This window comes from Lissotriton vulgaris, chromosome 12 (genome assembly GCF_964263255.1).
Source record: "Lissotriton vulgaris chromosome 12, aLisVul1.2, whole genome shotgun sequence".
In the NCBI taxonomy this organism is placed as follows: Eukaryota; Metazoa; Chordata; class Amphibia; order Caudata; family Salamandridae; genus Lissotriton; species Lissotriton vulgaris.
In genome coordinates, this window is record NC_141700.1 from 445,534,115 (window position 1) to 445,561,987 (window position 27,873).

Here is a 27,873-nt window from a genome sequence, read left to right on the forward strand (position 1 = left end):
TGTTAACCCGGGATAGTTGGAAAGCTTATATTCAGCTGTTTACATTCATACTATCTTTATATTTCATCAACAAGACAAAACAAAAATGACCTCAATGAATTGCAATAAATAAGAGATTTAGTTACTTGGCGTTAGAACTTAGAACCATTAATAGATATTCCAGGAGCTTTCAGAATAATAATTAATTCTACAACTATATCAAATGTATTCATCCAATCCTTCAAGCAGCTTTTCATCCATGGTGATAAACAGTCAAAAATGAGACAAAAGAAAAATTAATCTTTTTACAAACAATTAAACTTGGCCTGTACAGGGATAGAACCTGTGACCTTGGTGTTATTAACACCACGCTCTAACCATCTGAGCTAACAGGCCATTTTGCCCAAATTCCTGGAGGTCCAGCATATGAAGAAGTGCTAATGATAGTTAACCCGGGAGATTTGGAAAGCTTAATTTCAGAGGTTTACCATGAAGTTATAAATATATAATATCAACATGAAGAAACTAATATGACTTTAACATAATTACAATACAAAAGAGATGTTCATACTTAGTGTTAGAACTTAGAACCATTAAAGTTTTTTCCATGTGTTTTAGCAACAAATAACAATTCATCACCTATATGCAATTGATTCATTTAATCTTTCTATCAGCTTCCCCTCAAAGGAAATATAGAGATACACATGATACAGAAGAAAATACATCTATTTTCAACATTAAAGGAGCATCAAGTATTGGCTTGGAGACTGATTGAAAGTATGTCCTTGGCATTTTTAACTTTATGCTCTAAAGACTAAACTAATAGGCTCAATAAATATATAGCATACTATTGAAGAAATAGCAGATGATGAAGTGCTACCGATTGTTAACCCGGGATAGTTGGAAAGCTTATATTCAGCTGTTTACATTCATACTATCTTTATAATTCATCAACAAGACAAAACAAAAATGACCTCAATAAATTGCAATAAATAAGAGATTTAGTTACTTGGTGTTAGAACTTAAAACCATTAATAGATATTCCAGGAGCTTTCAGAATAATAATTAATTCTACAACTATAATAAATATATTCATCCAATCCTTCAAGCAGCGTTTGATCCAAGGTGATAAACAGTCAAAAATGAGACACAAGAAAAATTAATCTTTTCTCAAACAATTAAATTTGGCCTGTACAGGGATCGAACCTGTGACCTTGGCGTTATTAGCACCATGCTCTAACCATCTGAGCTAACAGGCCATTTTGCACAAATTCCTGGAAGTCCAGCATATGAAGAAGTGCTAATGATAGTTAACCCGGGAGATTTGGAAAGCTTAATTTCAGAGGTTTACCATGAAGTTATAAATATATAATATCAACATGAAGAAACTAATATGACTTTAAAAAAATTACAATACAAAAGAGATTTTCATACTTAGTGTTAGAACTTAGAACCATTAATGTTTTTTCCATGTGTTTTAGCAATAAATAAGAAATCATCACCTATATGCAATTGATTCATTTAATCATTCTATCAGCTTCCCCTCAAAGGAAATATAAAGATACACATGATACAGAAGAAAATACATCTATTTTCAACATTAAAGGAGCATCAAGTATTGGCTTGGAGATTGATTGAAATTATGTCCTTGGCATTTTTAAAATTTTGCTCTAAAGACTAAACTAATAGGCTCACTAAATATATAGCATACTATTGAAGAAATAGCAGATGATGAAGTGCTACTGATTGTTAACCCGGGATAGTTGGAAAGCTTATATTCAGCTGTTTACATTCATACTATCTTTATATTTCATCAACAAGACAAAACAAAAATGACCTCAATGAATTGCAATAAATAGGAGATTTAGTTACTTGGAGTTAGAACTTAGAACCATTAATAGATATTCCAGAAGCTTTCAGAATAATAATTAATTCTACAACTATATCAAATGTATTCATCCAATCCTTCAAGCAGCGTTTGATCCAAGGTGATAAACAGTCAAAAATTAGACACAAGAAAAATTAATCTTTTTACAAACAATTAAACTCGGCCTGTACAGGGATTGAAACTGTGACCTTGGCGTTATTAGCACCACGCTCTAACCATCTGAGCTAACAGGCTGTTTAGCACAAATTCCTGGAAGTCCAGCATATGAAGAAGTGCTAATGATAGTAAACCCGGGAGATTTGGAAAGCTTAATTTCAGAGGTTTACCATGAAGTTATACTTATATAATATCAACATGAAGAAACTAATATGACTCTAAAAAAATTACAATACAAAAGAGATTTTCATACTTAGTGTTAGAACTTAGAACCATTAATGTTTTTTCCATGTGTTTTAGCAATAAATAACAATTCATCACCTATATGCAATTGATTCATTTAATCATTCTATCAGCTTCCCCTCAAAGGAAATATAGAGATACACATGATACAGAAGAAAATACATCTATTTTCAACATTAAAGGAGCATCAAGTATTGGCTAGGAGATTGATTGAAAGTATGTCCTTGGCATTTTTAACTTTATGCTCCAAAGACTAAACTAATAGGCTCAATAAATATATAGCATACCATTGAAGAAATAGCAGATGATGAAGTTCTATCGATTGTTAACCCGGGATAGTTGGAAAGCTTATATTCAGCTGTTTACATTCATACTATCTTTATATTTCATCTACAAGACAAAACAAAAATGACCTCAATAAATTGCAATAAATAAGAGTTTAAGTTACTTGGCGTTAGAACTTAGAACCATTAATAGATATTCCAGGAGCTTTCAGAATAATAATTAATTCTACAACTATATCAAATGTATTTATCCAATCCTTCAAGCAGTGTTTGATCCAAGGTGATAAACAGTCAAAAATGAGACACAAGAAAAATTAATCTTTTTTCAAACAATTAAACTTGGCCTGTACAGGGATCGAACCTATGACCTTGGCGTTATTAGCACCACGCTCTAACCATCTGAGCTAACAGGCCGTTTTGCACAAGTTCCTGGAAGTCCAGCATATGAAGAAGTGCTAATGATAGTTAACCTGGGAGATTTGGAAAGCTTAATTTCAGAGGTTTACCATGAAGTTATAAATATATAATATCAACATGAAGAAACTAATATGACTTTAAAAAAATTACAATACAAAAGAGATGTTCATACTTAGTGTTAGAACTTAGATCCATTAATGTTTTTTCCATGTGTTTTAGCAATAAATAACAATTCATCACCTATATGCAATTGATTCATTTAATCATTCTATCAGCTTCCCCTCAAAGGAAATATAGACATACACATGATACAGAAGAAAATACATCTATTTTCAACATTAAAGGAGCATCAAGTATTGGCTTGGAGACTGATTGAAGGTATGTCCTTGGCATTTTTAACTTTATCCTCTAAATACTACACTAATAGGCTCACTAAATATATAGCATACTATTGAAGAAATAGCAGATGATGAAGTGCTACGGATTGTTAACCCGGGATAGTTGGAAAGCTTATATTCAGCTGTTTACATTCATACTATCTTTATATTTCATCAACAAGACAAAACAAAAATGACCTCAATGAATTGCAATAAATAAGAGATTTAGTTACTTGGCGTTAGAACTTAGAACCATTAATAGATATTCCAGGAGCTTTCAGAATAATAATTAATTCTACAACTATATCAAATGTATTCATCCAATCCTTCAAGCAGCGTTTCATCCAAGGTGATAAACAGTCAAAAATGAGACAAAAGAAAAATTTATCTTTTTACAAACAATGAAACTTGGCCTGTACAGGGATAGAACCTGTGACCTTGGTGTTATTAGCACCATGCTCTAACCATCTGAGCTAACAGGCTTCCCCTCAAAGGAAATATAGAGATTCACATGATACAGAAGAAAATACATCTATTTTCAACATTAAAGGAGCTTCAAGTATTGGCTTGGAGACTGATTGAAAGTATGTCCTTGGCATTTTTACCTTTATGCTCTAAAGACTAAACTAATAGGCTCACTAAATATAGAGCATACTATTGAAGAAATAGCAGATGATGAAGTGCTACTGATTGTTAACCCAGGATAATTGGAAAGCTTATATTCAGCTGTTTACATTCATACTATCTTTATATTTCATCAACAAGACAAAACAAAAATGACCTCAATAAATTGCAATAAATAAGAGATTAAGTTACTTGGCGTTAGAACTTAGAACCATTAATTGATATTCCAGGAGCTTTCAGAATAATAATTAATTCTACAACTATATCAAATGTATTTATCCAATCCTTCAAGCAGTGTTTGATCCAAGGTGATAAACAGTCAAAAATGAGACACAAGAAAAATTAATCTTTTTTCAAACAATTAAACTTGGCCTGTACAGGGATCGAACCTGTGACCTTGGCGTTATTAGCACCACGCTCTAACCATCTGAGCTAACAGGCCATTTTGCACAATTTCCTGGAAGTCCAGCATATGAAGAAGTGCTAATGATAGTTAACCCGGGAGATTTGGAAAGCTTAATTTCAGAGGTTTACCATGAAGTTATAAATATATAATATCAACATGAAGAAACTAATATGACTTTAAAAAAATTACAATACAAAAGAGATGTTCATACTTAGTGTTAGAACTTAGAACCATTAATGTTTTTTCCATGTGTTTTAGCAATAAATAACAATTCATCACCTATATGCAATTCATTCATTTAATCATTCTATCAGCTTCCCCTCAAAGGAAATATAGAGATACACATGATACAGAAGTAAATACATCTATTTTCAACATTAAAGGAGCATCAAGTATTGGCTTGGAGACTGATTGAAAATATGTCCTTGCTATTTTTAGCTTTTTGCTCTAAAGACTAAACTAATAGGCTCACTAAATATATAGCATACTATTGAAGAAATAGCAGATGATGAAGTGCTACTGATTGTTAACCCGGGATAGTTGGAAAGCTTATATTCAGCTGTTTACATTCATACTATCTTTATATTTCATCAACAAGACAAAACAAAAATGACCTCAATGAATTGCAATAAAGAAGAGATTTAGTTACTTGGAGTTAGAACTTAGAACCATTAATAGATATTCCAGGAGCTTTCAGAATAATAATTAATTCTACAACTATATCAAATGTATTCATCCAATCCTTCAAGCAGTGTTTGATCCAAGGTGATAAACAGTCAAAAATGAGACACAAGAAAAATTAATCTTTTTTCAAACAATTAAACTTGGCCTGTACAGAGATCGAACCTATGACCTTGGCGTTATTAGCACCACGCTCTAACCATCTGAGCTAACAGGCCGTTTTGCACAATTTCCTGGAAGTCCAGCATATGAAGAAGTGCTAATGATAGTTAACCTGGGAGATTTGGAAAGCTTAATTTCAGAGGTTTCCCTTGAAGTTATAAATATATAATATCAACATGAAGAAACTAATATGACTTTAAAAAAATTACAATACAAAAGAGATGTTCATACTTAGTGTTAGAACTTAGATCCATTAATGTTTTTTCCATGTGTTTTAGCAATAAATAACAATTCATCACCTATATGCAATTGATTCATTTAATCATTCTATCAGCTTCCCCTCAAAGGAAATATAAAGATACACATGATACAGAAGAAAATACATCTATTTTCAACATTAAAGGAGCATCAAGTATTGGCTTGGAGATTGATTGAAATTATGTCCTTGGCATTTTTAAAATTTTGCTCTAAAGACTAAACTAATAGGCTCACTAAATATATAGCATACTATTGAAGAAATAGCAGATGATGAAGTGCTACTGATTGTTAACCCGGGATAGTTGGAAAGCTTATATTCAGCTGTTTACATTCATACTATCTTTATATTTCATCAACAAGACAAAACAAAAATGACCTCAATGAATTGCAATAAATAGGAGATTTAGTTACTTGGAGTTAGAACTTAGAACCATTAATAGATATTCCAGAAGCTTTCAGAATAATAATTAATTCTACAACTATATCAAATGTATTCATCCAATCCTTCAAGCAGCGTTTGATCCAAGGTGATAAACAGTCAAAAATTAGACACAAGAAAAATTAATCTTTTTACAAACAATTAAACTCGGCCTGTACAGGGATTGAAACTGTGACCTTGGCGTTATTAGCACCACGCTCTAACCATCTGAGCTAACAGGCTGTTTAGCACAAATTCCTGGAAGTCCAGCATATGAAGAAGTGCTAATGATAGTAAACCCGGGAGATTTGGAAAGCTTAATTTCAGAGGTTTACCATGAAGTTATACTTATATAATATCAACATGAAGAAACTAATATGACTCTAAAAAAATTACAATACAAAAGAGATTTTCATACTTAGTGTTAGAACTTAGAACCATTAATGTTTTTTCCATGTGTTTTAGCAATAAATAACAATTCATCACCTATATGCAATTGATTCATTTAATCATTCTATCAGCTTCCCCTCAAAGGAAATATAGAGATACACATGATACAGAAGAAAATACATCTATTTTCAACATTAAAGGAGCATCAAGTATTGGCTAGGAGATTGATTGAAAGTATGTCCTTGGCATTTTTAACTTTATGCTCCAAAGACTAAACTAATAGGCTCAATAAATATATAGCATACCATTGAAGAAATAGCAGATGATGAAGTTCTATCGATTGTTAACCCGGGATAGTTGGAAAGCTTATATTCAGCTGTTTACATTCATACTATCTTTATATTTCATCTACAAGACAAAACAAAAATGACCTCAATAAATTGCAATAAATAAGAGTTTAAGTTACTTGGCGTTAGAACTTAGAACCATTAATAGATATTCCAGGAGCTTTCAGAATAATAATTAATTCTACAACTATATCAAATGTATTTATCCAATCCTTCAAGCAGTGTTTGATCCAAGGTGATAAACAGTCAAAAATGAGACACAAGAAAAATTAATCTTTTTTCAAACAATTAAACTTGGCCTGTACAGGGATCGAACCTATGACCTTGGCGTTATTAGCACCACGCTCTAACCATCTGAGCTAACAGGCCGTTTTGCACAGGTTCCTGGAAGTCCAGCATATGAAGAAGTGCTAATGATAGTTAACCTGGGAGATTTGGAAAGCTTAATTTCAGAGGTTTACCATGAAGTTATAAATATATAATATCAACATGAAGAAACTAATATGACTTTAAAAAAATTACAATACAAAAGAGATGTTCATACTTAGTGTTAGAACTTAGATCCATTAATGTTTTTTCCATGTGTTTTAGCAATAAATAACAATTCATCACCTATATGCAATTGATTCATTTAATCATTCTATCAGCTTCCCCTCAAAGGAAATATAGACATACACATGATACAGAAGAAAATACATCTATTTTCAACATTAAAGGAGCATCAAGTATTGGCTTGGAGACTGATTGAAGGTATGTCCTTGGCATTTTTAACTTTATGCTCTAAATACTACACTAATAGGCTCACTAAATATATAGCATACTATTGAAGAAATAGCAGATGATGAAGTGCTACGGATTGTTAACCCGGGATAGTTGGAAAGCTTATATTCAGCTGTTTACATTCATACTATCTTTATATTTCATCAACAAGACAAAACAAAAATGACCTCAATGAATTGCAATAAATAAGAGATTTAGTTACTTGGCGTTAGAACTTAGAACCATTAATAGATATTCCAGGAGCTTTCAGAATAATAATTAATTCTACAACTATATCAAATGTATTCATCCAATCCTTCAAGCAGCGTTTCATCCAAGGTGATAAACAGTCAAAAATGAGACAAAAGAAAAATTTATCTTTTTACAAACAATGAAACTTGGCCTGTACAGGGATAGAACCTGTGACCTTGGTGTTATTAGCACCATGCTCTAACCATCTGAGCTAACAGGCTTCCCCTCAAAGGAAATATAGAGATTCACATGATACAGAAGAAAATACATCTATTTTCAACATTAAAGGAGCTTCAAGTATTGGCTTGGAGACTGATTGAAAGTATGTCCTTGGCATTTTTACCTTTATGCTCTAAAGACTAAACTAATAGGCTCACTAAATATAGAGCATACTATTGAAGAAATAGCAGATGATGAAGTGCTACTGATTGTTAACCCAGGATAATTGGAAAGCTTATATTCAGCTGTTTACATTCATACTATCTTTATATTTCATCAACAAGACAAAACAAAAATGACCTCAATAAATTGCAATAAATAAGAGATTAAGTTACTTGGCGTTAGAACTTAGAACCATTAATTGATATTCCAGGAGCTTTCAGAATAATAATTAATTCTACAACTATATCAAATGTATTTATCCAATCCTTCAAGCAGTGTTTGATCCAAGGTGATAAACAGTCAAAAATGAGACACAAGAAAAATTAATCTTTTTTCAAACAATTAAACTTGGCCTGTACAGGGATCGAACCTGTGACCTTGGCGTTATTAGCACCACGCTCTAACCATCTGAGCTAACAGGCCATTTTGCACAATTTCCTGGAAGTCCAGCATATGAAGAAGTGCTAATGATAGTTAACCCGGGAGATTTGGAAAGCTTAATTTCAGAGGTTTACCATGAAGTTATAAATATATAATATCAACATGAAGAAACTAATATGACTTTAAAAAAATTACAATACAAAAGAGATGTTCATACTTAGTGTTAGAACTTAGAACCATTAATGTTTTTTCCATGTGTTTTAGCAATAAATAACAATTCATCACCTATATGCAATTCATTCATTTAATCATTCTATCAGCTTCCCCTCAAAGGAAATATAGAGATACACATGATACAGAAGTAAATACATCTATTTTCAACATTAAAGGAGCATCAAGTATTGGCTTGGAGACTGATTGAAAATATGTCCTTGCTATTTTTAGCTTTTTGCTCTAAAGACTAAACTAATAGGCTCACTAAATATATAGCATACTATTGAAGAAATAGCAGATGATGAAGTGCTACTGATTGTTAACCCGGGATAGTTGGAAAGCTTATATTCAGCTGTTTACAGTCATACTATCTTTATATTTCATCAACAAGACAAAACAAAAATGACCTCAATGAATTGCAATAAATAAGAGATTTAGTTACTTGGCGTTAGAACTTAGAACCATTAATAGATATTCCAGGAGCTTTCAGAATAATAATTAATTCTACAACTATATCAAATGTATTCATCCAATCCTTCAAGCAGCGTTTCATCCAAGGTGATAAACAGTCAAAAATGAGACAAAAGAAAAATTAATCTTTTTACAAACAATTAAACTTGGCCTGTACAGGGATAGAACCTGTGCCCTTGGTGTTATTAGCACCATGCTCTAACCTTCTGAGCTAACAGGCTTCCCCCAAAGGAAATATAGAGATACACATGATACAGAAGAAAATACATCTATTTTCAACATTAAAGGAGCTTCAAGTATTGGCTTGGAGACTGATTGAAAGTATATCCTTGGCATTTTTACCTTTATGCTCTAAAGACTAAACTAATAGGCTCACTAAATATATAGCATACTATTGAAGAAAGAGCAGATGATGAAGTTCTATCGATTGTTAACCCGGGATAGTTGGAAAGCTTATATTCAGCTGTTTGCATTCATACTATCTTTATATTTCATCAACAAGACAAAAGAAAAATGACCTCAATAAATTGCAATAAATAGAAGATTTAGTTACTTGGCGTTAGAACTTAGAACCATTAATAGATATTCCAGGAGCTTTCAGAATAATAATTAATTCTACAACTATATCAAATGTATTCATCCAATCCTTCAAGCAGCGTTTGATCCAAGGTGATAAACAGTCAAGAATGAAACACAAGAAAAATTACTCTTTTTTCAAACAATTAAACTTGGCCTGTACAGGGATCGAACCTGTGACCTTGGCGTTATTAGCACCACGCTCTAACCATCTGAGCTAACAAGCCATTTTGCCCAAATTCCTGGAAGTCCAGCATGTGAAGAACTGCTAATGATAGTTAACCCGGGAGATTTGGATAGCTGAATTTCAGAGGTTTACCATGAAATTATAAATATATAATATCAACATGAAGAAACTAATATGACTTTAAAAAAATTACAATACAAAAGAGATTTTCATACTTAGTGTTAGAACTTAGAACCATTAATGTTTTTTCCATGTGTTTTAGCAATAAATAACAATTCATCACCTATATGCAATTGATTCATCTAATCATTCTATCAGCTTCCCCTCAAAGGAAATATAGACATACACATGATACAGAAGAAAATACATCTATTTTCAACATTAAAGGAGCATCAAGTATTGTCTTGGAGACTGATTGAAGGTATATCCTTGGCATTTTTAACTTTATGCTCTAAAGACTAAACTAATAGGCTCAATAAATATATAGCATACCATTGAAGAAATAGCAGATGATGAAGTGCTATCGATTGTTAACCCGGGATAGTTGGAAAGCTTATATTCAGCTGTTTGCATTCATACTATCTTTATATTTCATCAACAAGACAAAACAAAAATGACCTCAATAAATTGCAATAAATAGAAGATTTAGTTACTTGGCGTTAGAACTTAGAACCATTAATAGATATTCCAGGAGCTTTCAGAATAATAATTAATTCTACAACTATATCAAATGTATTCATCCAATCCTTCAAGCAGAGTTTGATCCAAGGTGATAAACAGTCAAGAATGAAACACAAGAAAAATTACTCTTTTTTCAAACAATTAAACTTGGCCTGTACAGGGATCGAACCTGTGATCTTGGCGTTATTAGCACCACGCTCTAACCATCTGAGCTAACAGGCCGTTTTGCACAATTTCCTGGAAGTCCAGCATATGAAGAAGTGCTAATGATAGTTAACCCGGGAGATTTGGAAAGCTTAATTTCAGAGGTTTACCATGAAGTTATAAATATATAATATCAACATGAAGAAACTAATATGACTTTAAAAAAATTACAATACAAAAGAGATGTTCATACTTAGTGTTAGAACTTAGAACCATTAATGTTTTTCCCATGTGTTTTAGCAATAAATAACAATTCATCACCTATATGCAATTGATTCATTTAATCATTCTATCAGCTTCCCCTCAAAGGAAATATAGAGATACACATGATACAGAAGAAAATACATCTATTTTCAACATTAAAGGAGCATCAAGTATTGGCTTGGAGACTGATTCAAAATATGTCCTTGCTATTTTTAACTTTTTGCTCTAAAGACTAAACTAATAGGCTCACTAAATATATAGCATACTATTGAAGAAATAGCAGATGATGAAGTGCTACTGATTGTTAACCCGGGATAGTTGGAAAGCTTATATTCAGCTGTTTACATTCATACTATCTTTATATTTCATCAACAAGACAAAACAAAAATGACCTCAATGAATTGCAATAAAGAAGAGATTTAGTTACTTGGAGTTAGAACTTAGAACCATTAATAGATATTCCAGGAGCTTTCAGAATAATAATTATTTCTACAACTATATCAAATGTATTCATCCAATCCTTCAAGCAGTGTTTGATCCAAGGTGATAAACAGTCAAAAATGAGACACAAGAAAAATTAATCTTTTTTCAAACAATTAAACTTGGCCTGTACAGGGATCGAACCTGTGACCTTGGAGTTATTAGCACCACGCTCTAACCATCTGAGCTAACAGGCCGTTTTGCACAATTTCCTGGAAGTCCAGCATATGAAGAAGTGCTAATGATAGTTAACCCGGGAGATTTGGAAAGCTTAATTTCAGAGGTTTACCATGAAGTTATAAATATATAATATCAACATGAAGAAACTAATATGACTTTAAAAAAATTACAATACAAAAGAGATGTTCATACTTAGTGTTAGAACTTAGAACCATTAATGTTTTTTCCATGTGTTTTAGCAATAAATAACAATTCATCACCTATATGCAATTGATTCATCTAATCATTCTATCAGCTTCCCCTCAAAGGAAATATAGACATACACATGATACAGAAGAAAATACATCTATTTTCAACATTAAAGGAGCATCAAGTATTGGCTTGGAGACTGATTGAAGGTATGTCCTTGGCATTTTTAACTTTATGCTCTAAAGACTAAACTAATAGGCTCAATAAATATATAGCATACCATTGAAGAAATAGCAGATGATGAAGTGCTATCGATTGTTAACCCGGGATAGTTGGAAAGCTTATATTCAGCTGTTTACATTCATACTATCTTTATATTTCTTCAACAAGACAAAACAAAAATGACCTCAATAAATTGCAATAAATAAGAGTTTAAGTTACTTGGCGTTAGAACTTAGAACCATTAATAGATATTCCAGGAGCTTTCAGAATAATAATTAATTCTACAACTATATCAAATGTATTTATCCAATCCTTCAAGCAGTGTTTGATCCAAGGTGATAAACAGTCAAAAATGAGACACAAGAAAAATTAATCTTTTTTCAAACAATTAAACTTGGCCTGTACAGGGATCGAACCTATGACCTTGGCGTTATTAGCACCACGCTCTAACCATCTGAGCCAACAGGCCGTTTTGCACAATTTCCTGGAAGTCCAGCATATGAAGAAGTGCTAATGATAGTTAACCTGGGAGATTTGGAAAGCTTAATTTCAGAGGTTTACCATGAAGTTATAAATATATAATATCAACATGAAGAAACTAATATGACTTTAAAAAAATTACAATACAAAAGAGATGTTCATACTTAGTGTTAGAACTTAGATCCATTAATGTTTTTTCCATGTGTTTTAGCAATAAATAACAATTCATCACCTATATGCAATTGATTCATTTAATCATTCTATCAGCTTCCCCTCAAAGGAAATATAGACATACACATGATACAGAAGAAAATACATCTATTTTCAACATTAAAGGAGCATCAAGTATTGGCTTGGAGACTGATTGAAGGTATGTCCTTGGCATTTTTAACTTTATGCTCTAAATACTACACTAATAGGCTCACTAAATATATAGCATACTATTGAAGAAATAGCAGATGATGAAGTGCTACCGATTGTTAACCCAGGATAGTTGGAAAGCTTATATTCAGCTGTTTACATTCATACTATCTTTATATTTCATCAACAAGACAAAACAAAAATGACCTCAATGAATTGCAATAAATAAGAGATTTAGTTACTTGGCATTAGAACTTAGAACCATTAATAGATATTCCAGGAGCTTTCAGAATAATAATTAATTCTACAACTATATCAAATGTATTCATCCAATCCTTCAAGCAGCGTTTCATCCAAGGTGATAAACAGTCAAAAATGAGACAAAAGAAAAATTAATCTTTTTACAAACAATTAAACTTGGCCTGTACAGGGATAGAACCTGTGACCTTGGTGTTATTAGCACCATGCTCTAACCATCTGAGCTAACAGGCTTCCCTTCAAAGGAAATATAGAGATTCACATGATACAGAAGAAAATACATCTATTTTCAACATTAAAGGAGCTTCAAGTATTGGCTTGGAGACTGATTGAAAGTATGTCCTTGGCATTTTTACCTTTATGCTCTAAAGACTAAACTAATAGGCTCACTAAATATATAGCATACTATTGAAGAAATAGCAGATGATGAAGTGCTACTGATTGTTAACCCGGGATAATTGAAAAGCTTATATTCAGCTGTTTACATTCATACTATCTTTATATTTCATCAACAAGACAAAACAAAAATGACCTCAATAAATTGCAATAAATAAGAGATTAAGTTACTTGGCGTTAGAACTTAGAACCATTAATTGATATTCCAGGAGCTTTCAGAATAATAATTAATTCTACAACTATATCAAATGTATTTATCCAATCCTTCAAGCAGTGTTTGATCCAAGGTGATAAACAGTCAAAAATGAGACACAAGAAAAATTAATCTTTTTTCAAACAATTAAACTTGGCCTGTACAGGGATCGAACCTGTGACCTTGGCGTTATTAGCACCACGCTCTAACCATCTGAGCTAACAGGCCATTTTGCACCATTTCCTGGAAGTCCAGCATATGAAGAAGTGCTAATGATAGTTAACCCGGGAGATTTGGAAAGCTTAATTTCAGAGGTTTACCATGAAGTTATAAATATATAATATCAACATGAAGAAACTAATATGACTTTAAAATAATTACAATACAAAAGAGATGTTCATACTTAGTGTTAGAACTTAGAACCATTAATGTTTTTTCCATGTGTTTTAGCAATAAATAACAAATCATCACCTATATGCAATTGATTCATTTAATCATTCTATCAACTTCCCCTCAAAGGAAATATAGAGATACACATGATACAGAAGAAAATACATCTATTTTCAACATTAAAGGAGCATCAAGTATTGGCTTGGAGACTGATTGAAAGTATGTCCTTGGCATTTTTAACTTTATGCTCTAAAGACTAAACTAATAGACTCAATAAATATATAGCATACTATTGAAGAAATAGCAGATGATGAAGTGCTACCGATTGTTAACCCGGGATAGTTGGAAAGCTTATATTCAGCTGTTTACATTCATACTATCTTTATAATTCATCAACAAGACAAAACAAAAATGACCTCAATAAATTGCAATAAATAAGAGATTTAGTTACTTGGTGTTAGAACTTAAAACCATTAATAGATATTCCAGGAGCTTTCAGAATAATAATTAATTCTACAACTATATCAAATGTATTTATCCAATCCTTCAAGCAGTGTTTGATCCAAGGTGATAAACAGTCAAAAATGAGACAAAAGAAAAATTAATCTTTTTTCAAACAATTATACTTGGCCTGTACAGGGATCAAACCTATGACCTTGGCGTTATTAGCACCACGCTCTAACCATCTGAGCTAACAGGCCGTTTTGCACAATTTCTTGGAAGTCCAGCATATGAAGAAGTGCTAATGATAGTTAACCTGGGAGATTTGGAAAGCTTAATTTCAGAGGTTTACCATGAAGTTATAAATATATAATATCAACATGAAGAAACTAATATGACTTTAAAAAAATTACAATACAAAAGAGATGTTCATACTTAGTGTTAGAACTTAGAACCATTAATGTTTTTTCCATGTGTTTTAGCAATAAATAACAATTCATCACCTATATGCAATTGATTCATTTAATCATTCTATCAGCTTCCCCTCAAAGGAAATATAGAGATACACATGATACAGAAGAAAATACATCTATTTTCAACATTAAAGGAGCATCAAGTATTGGCTTGGAGACTGATTGAAAATATGTCCTTGCTATTTTTAACTTTTTGCTCTAAAGACTAAACTAATAGGCTCACTAAATATATAGCATACTATTGAAGAAATAGCAGATGATGAAGTGCTACTGATTGTTAACCCGGGATAGTTGGAAAGCTTATATTCAGCTGTTTACATTCATACTATCTTTATATTTCATCAACAAGACAAAAAAAAAATGACCTCAATGAATTGCAATAAAGAAGAGATTTAGTTACTTGGAGTTAGAACTTGGAACCATTAATAGATATTCCAGGAGCTTTCAGAATAATAATTAATTCTACAACTATATCAAATGTATTCATCCAATCCTTCAAGCAGTGTTTGACCCAAGGTGATAAACAGTCAAAAATGAGACACAAGAAAAATTAATCTTTTTTCAAACAATTAAACTTGGCCTGTACAGGGATCGAACCTGTGACCTTGGCGTTATTAGCACCACGCTCTAACCATCTGACCTAACAGGCCGTTTTGCACAATTTCCTGGAAGTCCAGCATATGAAGAAGTGCTAATGATAGTTAACCCGGGAGATTTGGAAAGCTTAATTTCAGAGGTTTACCATGAAGTTATAAATATATAATATCAACATGAAGAAACTAATATGACTTTAAAAAAAATACAATACAAAAGAGATGTTCATACTTAGTGTTAGAACTTAGAACCATTAATGTTTTTTCCATGTGTTTTAGCAATAAATAACAATTCATCACCTATATGCAATTGATTCATCTAATCATTCTATCAGCTTCCCCTCAAAGGAAATATAGACATACACATGATACAGAAGAAAATACATCTATTTTCAACATTAAAGGAGCATCAAGTATTGGCTTGGAGACTGATTGAAGGTATGTCCTTGGCATTTTTAACTTTATGCTCTAAAGACTAAACTAATAGGCTCAATAAATATATAGCATTCCATTGAAGAAATAGCAGATGATGAAGTGCTATCGATTGTTAACCCGGGATAGTTGGAAAGCTTATATTCAGCTGTTTGCATTCATACTATCTTTATATTTCATCAACAAGACAAAACAAAAATGACCTCAATAAATTGCAATAAATAGAAGATTTAGTTACTTGGCGTTAGAACTTAGAACCATTAATAGATATTCCAGGAGCTTTCAGAATAATAATTAATTCTACAACTATATCAAATGTATTCATCCAATCCTTCAAGCAGCGTTTGATCCAAGGTGATAAACAGTCAAGAATGAAACACAAGAAAAATTACTCTTTTTTCAAACAATTAAACTTGGCCTGTACAGGGATCGAACCTGTGACCTTGGCGTTATTAGCACCACGCTCTAACCATCTGAGCTAACAAGCCATTTTGCCCAAATTCCTGGAAGTCCAGCATGTGAAGAACTGCTAATGATAGTTAACCCGGGAGATTAGGAAAGCTTAATTTCAGAGGTTTACCATGAAGTTATAAATATATATTATCAACATGAAGAAACTAATATGACTTTAAAAAAATTACAATACAAAAGAGATTTTCATACTTAGTGTTAGAACTTAAAACCATTAATGTTTTTTCCATGTGTTTTAGCAATAAATAACAATTCAACACCTATATGCAATTGATTCATTTAATCATTCTATCAGCTTCCCCTCAAAGGAAATATAGAGATACACATGATACAGAAGAAAATACATCTATTTTCAACATTAAAGGAGCATCAAGTATTGGCTTGGAGACTGATTGAAAGTATGTCCTTGGCATTTTTACCTTTATGCTCTAAAGACTAAACTAATAGGCTCACTAAATATATAGCATGCTATTGAAGAAATAGCAGATGATGAAGTGCTACTGATTGTTACCCCGGGATAATTGGAAAGCTTATATTCAGCTGTTTACATTCATACTATTTTTATATTTCATCAACAAGACAAAACAAAAATGACCTCAATAAATTGCAATAAATAAGAGTTTAAGTTACTTGGCGTTAGAACTTAGAACCATTAATAGATATTCCAGGAGCTTTCAGAATAATAATTAATTCTACAACTATATCAAATGTATTTATCCAATCCTTCAAGCAGTGTTTGATCCAAGGTGATAAACAGTCAAAAATGAGACACAAGAAAAATTAATCTTTTTTCAAACAATAAAACTTGCCCTGTACAGGGATCGAACCTGTGAGCTTGGCGTTATTAGCACCACGCTCTAACCATCTGAGCTAACAGGCAGTTTTGCACAATTTCCTGGAAGTCCAGCATATGAAGAAGTGCTAATGATAGTTAACCCGGGAGATTTGGAAAGCTTAATTTCAGAGGTTTACCATGAAGTTATAAATATATAATATCAACATGAAGAAACTAATATGACTTTAAAAAAATTACAATACAAAAGAGATGTTCATACTTAGTGTTAGAACTTAGAACCATTAATGTTTTTTCCATGTGTTTTAGCAATAAATAACAATTCATCACCTATATGCAATTGATTCATTTATTCATTCTATCAGCTTCCCCTCAAAGGAAATATAGAGATACACATGATACAGAAGAAAATACATCTATTTTCAACATTAAAGGAGCATCAAGTATTGGCTTGGAGACTGATTGAAAATATGTCCTTGCTATTTTTTACTTTTTGCTCTAAAGACTAAACTAATAGGCTCACTAAATATATAGCATACTATTGAAGAAATAGCAGATGATGAAGTGCTACTGATTGTTACCCTGGGATAGTTGGAAAGCTTATATTCAGCTGTTTACATTCATACTATCTTTATATTTCATCAACAAGACAAAACAAAAATGACCTCAATGAATTGCAATAAAGAAGAAATTTAGTTACTTGGAGTTAGAACTTAGAACCATTAATAGATATTCCAGGAGCTTTCAGAATAATAATTAATTCTACAACTATATCAAATGTATTCATCCAATCCTTCAAGCAGTGTCTGATCCAAGGTGATAAACAGTCAAAAATGAGACACAAGAAAAATTAATCTTTTTTCAAACAATTAAACTTGGCCTGTACAGGGATCGAACCTGTGACCTTGGCGTTATTAGCACCACGCTCTAACCATCTGAGCTAACAGGCCGTTTTGCACAATTTCCTGGAAGTCCAGCATATGAAGAAGTGCTAATGATAGTTAACCCGGGAGATTTGGAAAGCTTAGTTTCAGAGGTTTACCATGAAGTTATAAATATATAATATCAACATGAAGAAACTAATATGACTTTAAAAAAATTACAATACAAAAGAGATGTTCATACTTAGTGTTAGAACTTAGAACCATTAATGTTTTTTCCATGTGTTTTAGCAATAAATAACAATTCATCACCTATATGCAATTGATTCATCTAATCATTCTATCAGCTTCCCCTCAAAGGAAATATAGACATACACATGATACAGAAGAAAATACATCTATTTTCAACATTAAAGGAGCATCAAGTATTGGCTTGGAGACTGATTGAAGGTATGTCCTTGGCATTTTTAACTTTATGCTCTAAAGACTAAACTAATAGGCTCAATAAATATATAGCATACCATTGAAGAAATAGCAGATGATGAAGTGCTATCGATTGTTAACCCGGGATAGTTGGAAAGCTTATATTCAGCTGTTTACATTCATACTATCTTTATATTTCATCAACAAGACAAAACAAAAATGACCTCAATAAATTGCAATAAATAGAAGATTTAGTTACTTGGCGTTAGAACTTAGAACCATTAATAGATATTCCAGGAGCTTTCAGAATAATATTTAATTCTACAACTATATCAAATGTATTCATCCAATCCTTCAAGCAGCGTTTGATCCAAGGTGATAAACAGTCAAGAATGAAACACAAGAAAAATTACTCTTTTTTCAAACAATTAAACTTGGCCTGTACAGGGATCGAACCTGTGACCTTGGCGTTATTAGCACCACGCTCTAACCATCTGAGCTAACAGGCCGTTTTGCACAATTTCCTGGAAGTCCAGCATATGAAGAAGTGCTAATGATAGTTAACCCGGGAGATTTGGAAAGCTTAATTTCAGAGGTTTACCATGAAGTTATAAATATATAATATCAACATGAAGAAACTAATATGACTTTAAGAAAATTACAATACAAAAGAGATGTTCATACTTAGTGTTAGAACTTAGAACCATTAATGTTTTTTCCATGTGTTTTAGCAATAAATAACAATTCATCGCCTATATGCAATTGATTCATTTAATCATTCTATCAGCTTCCCCTCAAAGGAAATATAGAGATACACATGATACAGAAGAAAATACATCTATTTTCAACATTAAAGGAGCATCAAGTATTGGCTAGGAAATTGATTGAAAGTATGTCCTTGGCATTTTTAACTTTATGCTCTAAAGACTAAACTAATAGGCTCAATAAATATATAGCATACCATTGAAGAAATAGCAGATGATGAAGTTCTATCGATTGTTAACCCGGGATAGTTGGAAAGCTTATATTCAGCTGTTTACATTCATACTATCTTTATATTTCATCTACAAGACAAAACAAAAATGACCTCAATAAATTGCAATAAATAAGAGTTTAAGTTACTTGGCGTTAGAACTTAGAACCATTAATAGATATTCCAGGAGCTTTCAGAATACTAATTAATTCTACAACTATATCAAATGTATTTATCCAATCCTTCAAGCAGTGTTTGATCCAAGGTGAGAAACAGTCAAAAATGAGACACAAGAAAAATTAATCTTTTTTCAAACAATTAAACTTGGCCTGTACAGGGATCGAACCTGTGACCTTGGCGTTATTAGCACCACGCTCTAACCATCTGAGCTAACAGGCCGTTTTGCACAATTTCCTGGAAGTCCAGCATATGAAGAAGTGCTAATGATAGTTAACCCGGGAGATTTGGAAAGCTTAATTTCAGATGTTTACCATGAAGTTAAAAATATATAATATCAACATGAAGAAACTAATATGACTTTAAAAAAATTACAATACAAAAGAGATGTTCATACTTAGTGTTAGAACTTAGAACCATTAATGTTTTTTCCATGTGTTTTAGCAATAAATAACAATTCATCACCTATATGCATTTGATTCATTTAATCATTCTATCAGCTTCCCCTCAAAGGAAATATAGAGATACACATGATACAGAAGAAAATACATCTATTTTCAACATTAAAGGAGCATCAAGTATTGGCTTGGAGACTGATTGAAAAGATGTCCTTGCTATTTTTAACTTTTTGCTCTAAAGACTAAACTAATAGGCTCACTAAATTTATAGCATACTATTGAAGAAATAGCAGATGATGAAGTGCTACTGATTGTTAACCCGGGATAGTTGGAAAGCTTATATTCAGCTGTTTACATTCATACTATCTTTATATTTCATCAACAAGACAAAACAAAAATGACCTCAATGAATTGCAATAAAGAAGAGATTTAGTTACTTGGAGTTAGAACTTAGAACCATTAATAGATATTCCAGGAGCTTTCAGAATAATAATTAATTCTACAACTATACCAAATGTATTCATCCTATCCTTCAAGCAGTGTTTGATCCAAGGTGATAAACAGTCAAAAATGAGACACAAGAAAAATGTATCTTTTTTCAAACAATTAAACTTGGCCTGTACAGGGATCGAACCTGTGACCTTGGCGTTATTAGCACCACGCTCTAACCCTCTGAGCTAACAGGCCGTTTTGCACAATTTGCTGGAAGTCCAGCATATGAAGAAGTGCTAATGATAGTTAACCCGGGAGATTTGGAAAGCTTAATTTCAGAGGTTTACCATGAAGTTATAAATATATAATATCAACATGAAGAAACTAATATGACTTTAAAAAAATTACAATACAAAAGAGATGTTCATACTTAGTGTTAGAACTTAGAACCATTAATGTTTTTTCCATGTGTTTTAGCAATAAATAACAATTCATCACCTATATGCAATTGATTCATCTAATCATTCTATCAGCTTCCCCTCAAAGGAAATATAGACATACACATGATACAGAAGAAAATACATCTATTTTCAACATTAAAGGAGCATCAAGTATTGGCTTGGAGACTGATTGAAGGTATGTCCTTGGCATTTTTAACTTTATGCTCTAAAGACTAAACTAATAGGCTCAATAAATATATAGCATACCATTGAAGAAATAGCAGATGATGAAGTGCTATCGATTGTTAACCCGGGATAGTTGGAAAGCTTATATTCAGCTGTTTACATTCATACTATCTTTATATTTCATCAACAAGACAAAACAAAAATGACCTCAATAAATTGCAATAAATAAGAGTTTAAGTTACTTGGCGTTAGAACTTAGAACCATTAATAGATATTCCAGGAGCTTTCAGAATAATAATTAATTCTACAACTATATCAAATGTATTTATCCAATCCTTCAAGCAGTGTTTGATCCAAGGTGATAAACAGTCAAAAATGAGACACAAGAAAAATTAATCTTTTTTCAAACAATTAAACTTGGCCTGTACAGGGATCGAACCTGTGACCTTGGCGTTATTAGCACCACACTCTAACCATCTGAGCTAACAGGCCGTTTTGCACAATTTCCTGGAAGTCCAGCATATGAAGAAGTGCTAATGATAGTTAACCCGGGAGATTTGGAAAGCTTAATTTCAGAGGTTTACCATGAAGTTATAAATATATAATATCAACATGAAGAAACTAATATGACTTTAAAAAAATTACAATACAAAAGAGATGTTCATACTTAGTGTTAGAACTTAGAACCATTCATGTTTTTTCCATGTGTTTTAGCAATAAATAACAATTCATCACCTATATGCAATTGATTCATTTAATCATTCTATCAGCTTCCCCTCAAAGGAAATATAGAGATACACATGATACAGAAGAAAATACATCTATTTTCAACATTAAAGGAGCATCAAGTATTGGCTAGGAAATTGATTGAAAGTATGTCCTTGGCATTTTTAACTTTATGCTCTAAAGACTAAACTAATAGGCTCAATAAATATATAGCATACCATTGAAGAAATAGCAGATGATGAAGTTCTATCGATTGTTAACCCGGGATAGTTGGAAAGCTTATATTCAGCTGTTTACATTCATACTATCTTTATATTTCATCTACAAGACAAAACAAAAATGACCTCAATAAATTGCAATAAATAAGAGTTTAAGTTACTTGGCGTTAGAACTTAGAACCATTAATAGATATTCCAGGAGCTTTCAGAATACTAATTAATTCTACAACTATATCAAATGTATTTATCCAATCCTTCAAGCAGTGTTTGATCCAAGGTGAGAAACAGTCAAAAATGAGACACAAGAAAAATTAATCTTTTTTCAAACAATTAAACTTGGCCTGTACAGGGATCGAACCTGTGACCTTGGCGTTATTAGCACCACCCTCTAACCATCTGAGCTAACAGGCCATTTTGCACAATTTCCTGGAAGTCCAGCATATGAAGAAGTGCTAATGATAGTTAACCCGGGAGATTTGGAAAGCTTAATTTCAGAGGTTTACCATGAAGTTAAAAATATATAATATCAACATGAAGAAACTAATATGACTTTAAAAAAATTACAATACAAAAGAGATGTTCATACTTAGTGTTAGAACTTAGAACCATTAATGTTTTTTCCATGTGTTTTAGCAATAAATAACAATTCATCACCTATATGCATTTGATTCATTTAATCATTCTATCAGCTTCCCCTCAAAGGAAATATAGAGATACACATGATACAGAAGAAAATACATCTATTTTCAACATTAAAGGAGCATCAAGTATTGGCTTGGAGACTGATTGAAAAGATGTCCTTGCTATTTTTAACTTTTTGCTCTAAAGACTAAACTAATAGGCTCACTAAATATATAGCATACTATTGAAGAAATAGCAGATGATGAAGTGCTACTGATTGTTAACCCGGGATAGTTGGAAAGCTTATATTCAGCTGTTTACATTCATACTATCTTTATATTTCATCAACAAGACAAAACAAAAATGACCTCAATGAATTGCAATAAAGAAGAGATTTAGTTACTTGGAGTTAGAACTTAGAACCATTAATAGATATTCCAGGAGCTTTCAGAATAATAATTAATTCTACAACTATACCAAATGTATTCATCCTATCCTTCAAGCAGTGTTTGATCCAAGGTGATAAACAGTCAAAAATGAGACACAAGAAAAATGTATCTTTTTTCAAACAATTAAACTTGGCCTGTTCAGGGATCGAACCTGTGACCTTGGCGTTATTAGCACCACGCTCTAACCCTCTGAGCTAACAGGCCGTTTTGCACAATTTGCTGGAAGTCCAGCATATGAAGAAGTGCTAATGATAGTTAACCCGGGAGATTTGGAAAGCTTAATTTCAGAGGTTTACACTGAAGTTATAAATATATATTATCAACATGAAGAAACTAATATGACTTTAAAAAAATTACAATACAAAAGAGATGTTCATACTTAGTGTTAGAACTTAGAACCATTAATGTTTTTTCCATGTGTTTTAGCAATAAATAACAATTCATCACCTATATGCAATTGATTCATTTAATCATTCTATCAGCTTCCCCTCAAAGGAAATATAGAGATACACATGATACAGAAGAAAATACATCTATTTTCAACATTAAAGGAGCATCAAGTATTGGCTAGGAGATTGATTGAAAGTATGTCCTTGGCATTTTTAACTTTATGCTCTAAAGACTAAACTAATAGGCTCAATAAATATATAGCATACCATTGAAGAAAGAGCAGATGATGAAGTTCTATCGATTGTTAACCCGGGATAGTTGGAAAGCTTATATTCAGCTGTTTACATTCATACTATCTTTATATTTCATCTACAAGACAAAACAAAAATGACCTCAATAAATTGCAATAAATAAGAGTTTAAGTTACTTGGCGTTAGAACTTAGAACCATTAATAGATATTCCAGGAGCTTTCAGAATAATAATTAATTCTACAACTATATAAAATGTATTTATCCAATCCTTCAAGCAGTGTTTGATCCAAGGTGATAAACAGTCAAAAATGAGACACAAGAAAAATTAATCTTTTTTCAAACAATAAAACTTGGCCTGTACAGGGATCGAACCTGTGACCTTGGCGTTATTAGCACCACGCTCTAACCATCTGAGCTAACAGGCAGTTCTGCACAATTTCCTGGAAGTCCAGCATATGAAGAAGTGCTAATGATAGTTAACCCGGGAGATTTGGAAAGCTTAATTTCAGAGGTTTACCATGAAGTTATAAATATATAATATCAACATGAAGAAACTAATATGACTTTAAAAAAATTACAATACAAAAGAGATGTTCATACTTAGTGTTAGAACTTAGAACCATTAATGTTTTTTCCATTTGTTTTAGCAATAAATAACAATTCATCACCTATATGCAATTGATTCATTTAATCATTCTATCAGCTTCCCCTCAAAGGAAATATAGAGATACACATGATACAGAAGAAAATACATCTATTTTCAACATTAAAGGAGCATCAAGTATTGGCTAGGAGATTGATTGAAAGTATGTCCTTGGCATTTTTAACTTTATGCTCTAAAGACTAAACTAATAGGCTCAATAAATATATAGCATACCATTGAAGAAATAGCAGATGATGAAGTTCTATCGATTGTTAACCCGGGATAGTTGGAAAGCTTATATTCAGCTGTTTACATTCATACTATCTTTATATTTCATCAACAAGACAAAACAAAAATGACCTCAATAAATTGCAATAAATAAGAGTTTAAGTTACTTGGCGTTAGAACTTAGAACCATTAATAGATATTCCAGGAGCTTTCAGAATAATAATTAATTCTACAACTATATCAAATGTATTTATCCAATCCTTCAAGCAGTGTTTGATCCAAGGTGATAAACAGTCAAAAATGAGACACAAGAAAAATTAATCTTTTTTCAAACAATTAAACTTGGCCTGTACAGGGATCAAACCTGTGACCTTGGCGTTATTAGCACCACGCTCTAACCATCTGAGCTAACAGGCCGTTTTGCACAATTTCCTGGAAGTCCAGCATATGAAGAAGTGCTAATGATAGTTAACCCGGGAGATTTGGAAAGCTTAATTTCAGAGGTTTACCATGAAGTTATAAATATATAATATCAACATGAAGAAACTAATATGACTTTAAAAAAATTACAATTCAAAAGAGATGTTCATACTTAGTGTTAGAACTTAGAACCATTAATGTTTTTTCCATGTGTTTTAGCAATAAATAACAATTCATCACCTATATGCATTTGATTCATTTAATCATTCTATCAGCTTCCCCTCAAAGGAAATATAGAGATACACATGATACCGAAGAAAATACATCTATTTTCAACATTAAAGGAGCATCAAGTATTGGCTTGGAGACTGATTGAAAAGATGTCCTTGCTATTTTTAACTTTTTGCTCTAAAGACTAAACTAATAGGCTGACTAAATATATAGCATACTATTGAAGAAATAGCAGATGATGAAGTGCTACTGATTGTTAACCCGGGATAGTTGGAAAGCTTATATTCAGCTGTTTACATTCATACTATCTTTATATTTCATCAACAAGACAAAACAAAAATGACCTCAATGAATTGCAATAAAGAAGAGATTTAGTTACTTGGAGTTAGAACTTAGAACCATTAATAGATATTCCAGGAGCTTTCAGAATAATAATTAATTCTACAACTATATCAAATGTATTCATCCAATCCTTCAAGCAGTGTTTGATCCAAGGTGATAAACAGTCAAAAATGAGACACAAGAAAAATTTATCTTTTTTCAAACAATTAAACTTGGCCTATACAGGGATCGAACCTGTGACCTTGGCGTTATTAGCACCACGCTCTAACCCTCTGAGCTAACAGGCCGTTTTGCACAATTTCCTGGAAGTCCAGCATATGAAGAAGTGCTAATGATAGTTAACCCGGGAGATTTGGAAAGCTTAATTTCAGAGGTTTACCATGAAGTTATAAATATATAATATCAACATGAAGAAACTAATATGACTTTAAAAAAATTACAATACAAAAGAGATGTTCATACTTAGTGTTAGAACTTAGAACCATTAATGTTTTTTCCATGTGTTTTAGCAATAAATAACAATTCATCACCTATATGCAATTGATTCATCTAATCATTCTATCAGCTTCCCCTCAAAGGAAATATAGACATACACATGATACAGAAGAAAATACATCTATTTTCAACATTAAAGGAGCATCAAGTATTGGCTTGGAGACTGATTGAAGGTATGTCCTTGGCATTTTTAACTTTATGCTCTAAAGACTAAACTAATAGGCTCAATAAATATATAGCATACCATTGAAGAAATAGCAGATGATGAAGTGCTATCGATTGTTAACCCGGGATAGTTGGAAAGCTTATATTCAGCTGTTTACATTCATACTATCTTTATATTTCATCAACAAGACAAAACAAAAATGACCTCAATAAATTGCAATAAATAGAAGATTTAGTTACTTGGCGTTAGAACTTAGAACCATTAATAGATATTCCAGGAGCTTTCAGAATAATAATTAATTCTACAACTATATCAAATGTTTTCATCCAATCCTTCAAGCAGCGTTTGATCCAAGGTGATAAACAGTCAAGAATGAAACACAAGAAAAGTTACTCTTTTTTCAAACAATTAAACTTGGCCTGTACAGGGATCGAACCTGTGACCTCAGCGTTATTAGCACCACGCTCTAACCATCTGAGCTAACAAGCCATTTTGCCCAAATTCCTGGAAGTCCAGCATGTGAAGAACTGCTAATGATAGTTAACCCGGGAGATTTGGAAAGCTTAATTTCAGAGGTTTACCATGAACTTATAAATATATATTATCAACATGAAGAAACTAATATGACTTTAAGAAAATTACAATACAAAAGAGATTTTCATACTTAGTGTTAGAACTTAGAACCATTAATGTTTTTTCCATGTGTTTTAGCAATAAATAACAATTCATCACCTATATGCAATTGATTCATTTAATCATTCTATCAGCTTCCCCTCAAAGGAAATATAGAGATACACATGATACAGAAGAAAATACATCTATTTTCAACATTAAAGGAGCATCAAGTATTGGCTAGGAGATTGATTGAAAGTATGTCCTTGGCATTTTTAACTTTATGCTCTAAAGACTAAACTAATAGGCTCAATAAATATATAGCATACCATTGAAGAAATAGCAGATGATGAAGTTCTATCGATTGTTAACCCGGGATAGTTGGAAAGCTTATATTCAGCTGTTTACATTCATACTATCTTTATATTTCATCTACAAGACAAAACAAAAATGACCTCAATAAATTGCAATAAATAAGAGTTTAAGTTACTTGGCGTTAGAACTTAGAACCATTAATAGATATTCCAGGAGCTTACAGAATAATAATTAATTCTACAACTATATCAAATGTATTTATCCAATCCTTCAAGCAGTGTTTGATCCAAGGTGATAAACAGTCAAAAATGAGACACAAGAAAAATTAATCTTTTTTCAAACAATAAAACTTGGCCTGTACAGGGATCGAACCTGTGACCTTGGCGTTATTAGCACCACGCTCTAACCATCTGAGCTAACAGGCAGTTTTGCACAATTTCCTGGAAGTCCAGCATATGAAGAAGTGCTAATGATAGTTAACCCGGGAGATTTGGAAAGCTTAATTTCAGAGGTTTACCATGAAGTTATAAATATATAATATCAACATGAAGAAACTAATATGACT

At 32.0% G+C, this 27,873-nt stretch overlaps 9 non-coding genes across 9 annotated transcripts; all 9 read right to left on the bottom strand.

Annotated features, from left to right (window-relative positions):
• Window positions 1–1,164: 1,164 nt before the first annotated feature.
• Window positions 1,165–1,238, bottom strand: TRNAI-AAU (transfer RNA isoleucine (anticodon AAU)). The gene has a single exon. It is a non-coding gene; the product is annotated as a tRNA-Ile (tRNA).
• Window positions 1,239–4,336: 3,098 nt separating this feature from the next.
• Window positions 4,337–4,410, bottom strand: TRNAI-AAU (transfer RNA isoleucine (anticodon AAU)). The gene has a single exon. It is a non-coding gene; the product is annotated as a tRNA-Ile (tRNA).
• A 3,961-nt stretch (window positions 4,411–8,371) lies between these two features.
• Window positions 8,372–8,445, bottom strand: TRNAI-AAU (transfer RNA isoleucine (anticodon AAU)). The gene has a single exon. It is a non-coding gene; the product is annotated as a tRNA-Ile (tRNA).
• A 1,371-nt stretch (window positions 8,446–9,816) lies between these two features.
• On the bottom strand, window positions 9,817–9,890 carry TRNAI-AAU (transfer RNA isoleucine (anticodon AAU)). The gene has a single exon. It is a non-coding gene; the product is annotated as a tRNA-Ile (tRNA).
• A 3,961-nt stretch (window positions 9,891–13,851) lies between these two features.
• On the bottom strand, window positions 13,852–13,925 carry TRNAI-AAU (transfer RNA isoleucine (anticodon AAU)). Its single transcript has one exon. It is a non-coding gene; the product is annotated as a tRNA-Ile (tRNA).
• Window positions 13,926–16,440: 2,515 nt separating this feature from the next.
• On the bottom strand, window positions 16,441–16,514 carry TRNAI-AAU (transfer RNA isoleucine (anticodon AAU)). Its single transcript has one exon. It is a non-coding gene; the product is annotated as a tRNA-Ile (tRNA).
• Window positions 16,515–18,166: 1,652 nt separating this feature from the next.
• TRNAI-AAU (transfer RNA isoleucine (anticodon AAU)) lies at window positions 18,167–18,240 on the bottom strand. Its single transcript has one exon. It is a non-coding gene; the product is annotated as a tRNA-Ile (tRNA).
• Window positions 18,241–19,029: 789 nt separating this feature from the next.
• TRNAI-AAU (transfer RNA isoleucine (anticodon AAU)) lies at window positions 19,030–19,103 on the bottom strand. Its single transcript has one exon. It is a non-coding gene; the product is annotated as a tRNA-Ile (tRNA).
• A 789-nt stretch (window positions 19,104–19,892) lies between these two features.
• TRNAI-AAU (transfer RNA isoleucine (anticodon AAU)) lies at window positions 19,893–19,966 on the bottom strand. Its single transcript has one exon. It is a non-coding gene; the product is annotated as a tRNA-Ile (tRNA).
• Window positions 19,967–27,873: the final 7,907 nt, after the last annotated feature.